The 5,245-nt window shown below is 52.6% G+C and overlaps 1 protein-coding gene across 1 annotated transcript in view; it reads left to right on the top strand.

The window, feature by feature from the left end:
* The first annotated feature begins 1,602 nt into the window (after nt 1-1,602).
* MORF4L1 (mortality factor 4 like 1) overlaps nt 1,603-5,245 on the top strand; it is a 13,002-nt gene continuing 9,359 nt past the window's right edge. Inside the window, exons 1-2 of the mRNA XM_031059688.1 lie at nt 1,603-1,644; nt 3,612-3,679. The gene's annotated coding sequence lies outside the window, so the exon portion shown is untranslated. The remainder of the gene's footprint in view (nt 1,645-3,611; nt 3,680-5,245) is intronic.

The following is a 5,245-nucleotide window of genomic DNA, read 5'->3' as shown; positions in this document are numbered from 1 at the left end:
GTGCCCTTAGGTGGGAAAGCTGCGTTCCCGCAGGCTTTGTCTTCTCCCGGCCCTCCTCTTTCCTCCCAGTAACACGCGGGCCCTTCCCACCCCGTTATTCCAAATATCCTTCGTTTTCCTGCGCGGATGTTCCTTGGCATTAAAACTGCTGAAATCCCTCTGGTTTGTCGGGGATTTTGTTTTAATGCCTTTGAAAAGTGATTATTTATTGTCCCCCGGAAGGGAGCCCCGTGCAGGAGGATTCATGGAGGCAGCGCTGGATTCCAGCACAGCTGGAATCCACATCTGCCGCAGAGCACCGGGCTTTGGGTGAATGAGGGTGAATCGGGCTTTTTAGGAGGATTTTTCTGAGTATATTTTGGTTTTTAGGTAGTGGTTGCGGTTGAGAGTAATACAAGTAGGATAAATAAAAATGTCAGTGCAATGTAAGATGGATGCCCCATCCCTGGAATGTCCCAGGCCAGGTTGGATGGGCTTGGAGCACCTGGGACAGTGGAAGGGGTCCCTGTCCTGGCAGGGGTGCGATGGGATGAGCTTTGGTGTAAGGAACAGGGTGTGTATGCAGGGACCAGCCCTTGTGTGAGGGAGCAGGAGCCTGCCGGGTTATCATGGAGACAAAGAGCCCTTTCTGCAAATCGTCCGTGTGTTTTTTGAGAAGGAATGTTCCTCAGTAACCGTGGGCATCTCTCCTGGAAAGCACTGCACAGCCCTGAGGCAGGGGTGTGTCTGCCAGCAGCACTGTGACCATGAGGGTGGTCATGTCACCTCTGATTGTCAGCCCTGTCTGTAGGGACATTTTTAAATAAATAAAAGTACTGCCTGTGTGATGTATCAGTGTGGGCATTTCCGGGAGAGCCCTTCTCTTTGTTGAGACACAGAAGCATTTCGCAGTTCTGCAGCTCATCTTCCCAAAACCGGGAGGCACTGCAGCTTCCAGCAGGAGATGTGTGCCCTCAGACATCCTGCGTTAAGTACCCTGCAATTCCACAGTGGAACCACGCACTGAGGCTTGGCCAGGAGCAGATAAAGCCAGGCTGAAGGGCAATCCCATCCTGCTCCAAACCCCAGAACGAGAGGGATCTGCTGCTGCCCTGCCCTGTCCCCCAGGCTGGGTGGGGAAGCAGCATGAGGGTCTCTCTCCCTGATTCCCCAAGCTGGGAATGCCACGTGCTGCCCTTCCTGCAGGGAAAGGACATGGATGACAGTGGCTTTCAGGTGCCAGGAGCTTCAGGTGCAGAGGTGGGATGTTAGGGGATGCCCTGGATCAGCAGTCCCCCAGAGGGGCAGCTGTGCCTGCCTGTGGCTGAGCCCAGCCTGCTGTGGGGGCTGCAGCCTGACCTGAGCCTGGGGAGGGGCAGGTTTGTGGGGTTTGCTGCCAAAGGCACCAGTGCTGTGTGCCAGTGTGCAGCTGCTCCTGGGATCCTCAGGGATCTCTGCTCTGGGCTCCAAACAATCTCAGCTCTGGTCCCTTTGGTGGGACAGAGAAATTGCTTCTGCAGCCAGTTCCTGCCTCGGTGCTCTCGCTGTGCTCTGTGCTGTTCCTGGTGACAGGGCTGTGGGCATGGCCCTCTGAGCTGTGTCTGTGCTTCCCTTGCAGGTGAGCGAGTGCTTTGTTTCCATGGACCTCTCCTTTATGAAGCCAAGGTGGGTGTGTGTGGCTGCAGGTGGCTCCTGCTGCTGCCCAGGAAAACAAGGACGTGTTTCTGGCTGCTGTGCCTCTAGGTGGGACCAAGGACTGGAACTAAAATTAACAAAAACCCGTCTGAAATCAATGTCAAGCCCTGGGGCTCTATTCCAGAACAATTTCAGGAAGCCCAGTGGCACCGTGCAGCTATTCTGGGAAGCTCGCAGAGGCTGCTAGAACATCCCAGAACACTTTGAGCCTGCAGGATTTGGTGCCTGAGCTGCTCAGGGGGAGGGGGCTGAGTACAGCCCGTGGTCTTCCTCAGTGCCCAGGAGGGGCTGCACTGCAGTGACAAAGGAAGGGGCAGCCCCAGTTCTGCTTCCAGTTCTGGCTTTTCAGCCACAGGAGCCTGCACTGTAGATTTGTGCCCCTGCTGCCGCAGTGTTTGAGTGCTTCCACTCCCTCTGGAAGGGAAGCAAAGGGCTCTTGGAGCTGTGTGGGTTGGAAGGTGTGCAGAAATTCCTGGGGTGCCTCAGACGGGGATTTAAATCCTTTAGGATTTGGTGTCAGTGAGTGTTAGCACAGGGAGGCAGGAGAAACACTCCATTTCTCTCTTCAGGAGAGAGTTCTAATGCTAACCCAGAGCAGTGAGGGGGTTTGGGCTGCTCCAAACCATTCCCACCTCAGGGCTCCTGCTCTGCTCCTTCCTGCCTCTGGAGCGGGAGGATGAGGTTGTGGAAACGTGGGACAATTCCCACCTTTTGTTGGGAGGGTGTGCTCAGGGTTGTTGTGCCAGTGCCTGCAGAGAGGAGGGTGATGGAGGCTTCTGGTTTTGAGGGAATAACCGTGTGCCACTCGGGCAGCCCGAGCTGGGCAGCAGCTGTGCCTGCCCTCCTTTGTCCAGAGTGGAGTGAGTGCTGCAGGGCAGACTGTGCCAGCTGGGTGCTGCAAGGGATCTCCCAGCTCACAAGTGGCTTTTGGCTGGCTCTTTGTACTGAGTGCATCCTTCTGAATTCCTGCACTGGCACAATGAGCTTGAAGTTTCATGTTAAAAAGGTTGGGCTTGTTTATTTTAAGGGTTTAATTTTAAAAGCTGCTTTGTCAGTATTAATGAATAACAACCTTGGCTTTCTTCCTGCTCCTTTGATCTGTTTTTCTCCCGTGGTTCTCAGTCCAGCAGTTGTTTTGTTCCTGACCACATCCTTGGTGTCCCACGGCAAGGTGGTCAGAGCAGCTCTTTGTGAGGGCTCGTGGCAAACAGGAGCTGTTTGTGCATCTCTGCCATGCAGAGTTAAAGCAGATTCACTTCAGGCCCTTCTAACCCCCAGCAGGGAAAATAATTTTGCTAGAGAACTGTATTTGAGTCATCTTTTGCTTGGTGCTCAGCCCCTTTATTCTCCAAAACAAGCAGAGGCAGGCGCAGGCTGTGTGTGGCTGGGGTTAGCTCCAGGCTGTCAGAACAAGCACTGCTGCAGCAGGAGCAGCAGAACCTTAGTCCTGGCTGGGTTTAAGTTCCATGTGTGGCATTTTGCAGCTGTTTCCTGAAGCAGGACGTTCCTCTCTGCCAATATTTTGTAGCTGAAGTGGGTACAGCACAGTGTGGTCTTGAGAAAATGTTGTATAGCCAAAGGTTCTGCCCTCTCAAACACTTGGAGGTGGCTCTTTGTGCCAGGAAAACACCAATTGTAATTTTGGGAGCAGTTTTCACTTCAGTGGAAGAAAAGCCCCTTTTACAGAGACTCAGATCTGGAGCCCTGCAGGTTTGACAGCAGCCTCGTTCTGTCACTGCTCAGGGGGCAGTGGCAGCTGAATCTCAGCACCTCCAGAACAGGACTTGAACTTCCTGGGGGAAGTGTTGAGTTGGTGGATTTGATTTGTGCAGCCAAGAAGTTCAGGGGCAGGGAAAACTCTGCAAGCTAAAGCAGCAAAATTCCCTGAGATCTCCTTGTGCTCCCTGGGACTGACTGACCTTTCTTCTCTGTTCCAGTGTGTAAAGGTTGCCATAAAGGACAAGCAAGTGAAATACTTCATCCACTACAGTGGTTGGAATAAAAAGTAAGTAGTGCATGGAATAAAAGCAGGATTTCTCTTTCCTTTCCAGGGAGATGCTTTGTCTGAGTGTGGGCTGGGTGCAGCAGCCCTGCCATGTCCCTGCTGCTGCCAGATCCTCTGGGATTGACCAGAGTGATTTAACACCTGAGCTGCTGATTTAGTACCTGATTTATGGAACACAGAGGACATTGCCAAACTGGCCATTTCCTGCAGAGCTGTCAGGAGGCTGCTGGGAATGCTCTGGGACATTCTGGTTGTTCAGGGTGGGAAACACTGGAGTTCCTCCCTGGCAGAAACCTCTGCTATGAAAACTTCCTGGTTATGCCTTGGGAGGAAGGGCAGCTCCTACTGAGGTGGGGCAAAACCACTCAGATCCCCTGCCTCTTAGCCCAGTGTTCAGGGGATTTTGGAGCACAGCTTGCTGAGGGCTGGGTTAGCAGCAGGTGCAGCCTGAGTTTCAGCTCCAGCCTCTCAGATTAAAGTACACCTACAGATGCTTCTTCCTCCTGCAAAACTGGCAGGGTTCCACGGGAGTGATGGCTGAGGGCTACAGGCATCTCTGTGGGATAAATGTGGAGCCCATTAGAGGTGAAAGCTTCCATGAGGTTGTTATATTGATGTACTTTTCTCCCTTTTTTTGAGTTGTTTTCTACCCCTCGGATTGAATTTAGGAAATGGAGGTTTTTTTCTAGGTGATTAAAAACCTCAGCTCTTCAGACCCAGAAGTCTCAGAGGGCAGTTTCCTGTTTGGTTTGGTTTCATTTCAGTGCTGAGGACTCCTAGTCACAGCAGTCTTGATCTCTGTGATGTGACTAAAAGCTGAAGCTCGTGTTTTAGATGTGACTTTTATTTGCATCCGCTCTCCCTGCTGCCAGAGGGCCAGGGGATGGCTCAGTGTAAACACAACACTTCCAGGGGCACAATCACTGTGTGCTGGCTCCTCTTAATGAGGCAGCATCAGTGTGGCCCTTCCTTCCCTTGTTTGTGCCATGGAGGGGCAGAGGTGCTGTCCTGATCCCGCTTTTCTTGCTTGTGCTGTTTGAGTTTTCATTTTTGCCTTCACACTCCAATTAAGGACATTAAAAGTGGTGTTGCTGTGAGAGCCAGGGCAGCAGAGCCTTCATCTGCAGCTGTCAGGGCCTGGCTTGGAGTTATTTTGCCAGTATCAAGAGTCAGGATAGCAGAAAGCTCTGTCACCTGGGCACCCAGCACATTGGAAGGTCCCTTGCAGCTGGACAGGCAGGAGTGGGATAAGTGCTTAGACAGCTGAGCAGAGCGCTGCCCAAACCCCAGAGGCTTTGGGCACAGCTGGAGGTGTCTCTCTGCAGTCTGCAGGTGCTGCGCTTGCCTTCTCTCCACCCTCTGAGGTCCTGGTGCTCCTGCAGCAATATTGGTTTGGCCGCGTGCTGCTCCAAGAGTGGCAGCTGCTGAACACTGGCACAGCGCTCTTCATAAAGAGCTTTAGCTGCTGTGCTTTGGAATACCTCGGCCACTTTTAATGTGTTTTATTTGAGATAAGTTGTCAGATTGCTCAGCTGAGGCACTCTGTGTTGAAGTGGAATTCCTGCT

This window comes from Geospiza fortis, unplaced genomic scaffold, assembly GCF_000277835.1.
Source record: "Geospiza fortis unplaced genomic scaffold, GeoFor_1.0 scaffold2, whole genome shotgun sequence".
In the NCBI taxonomy this organism is placed as follows: Eukaryota; Metazoa; Chordata; class Aves; order Passeriformes; family Thraupidae; genus Geospiza; species Geospiza fortis.
This window is presented reverse-complemented; position numbering and strand designations above follow the sequence as displayed.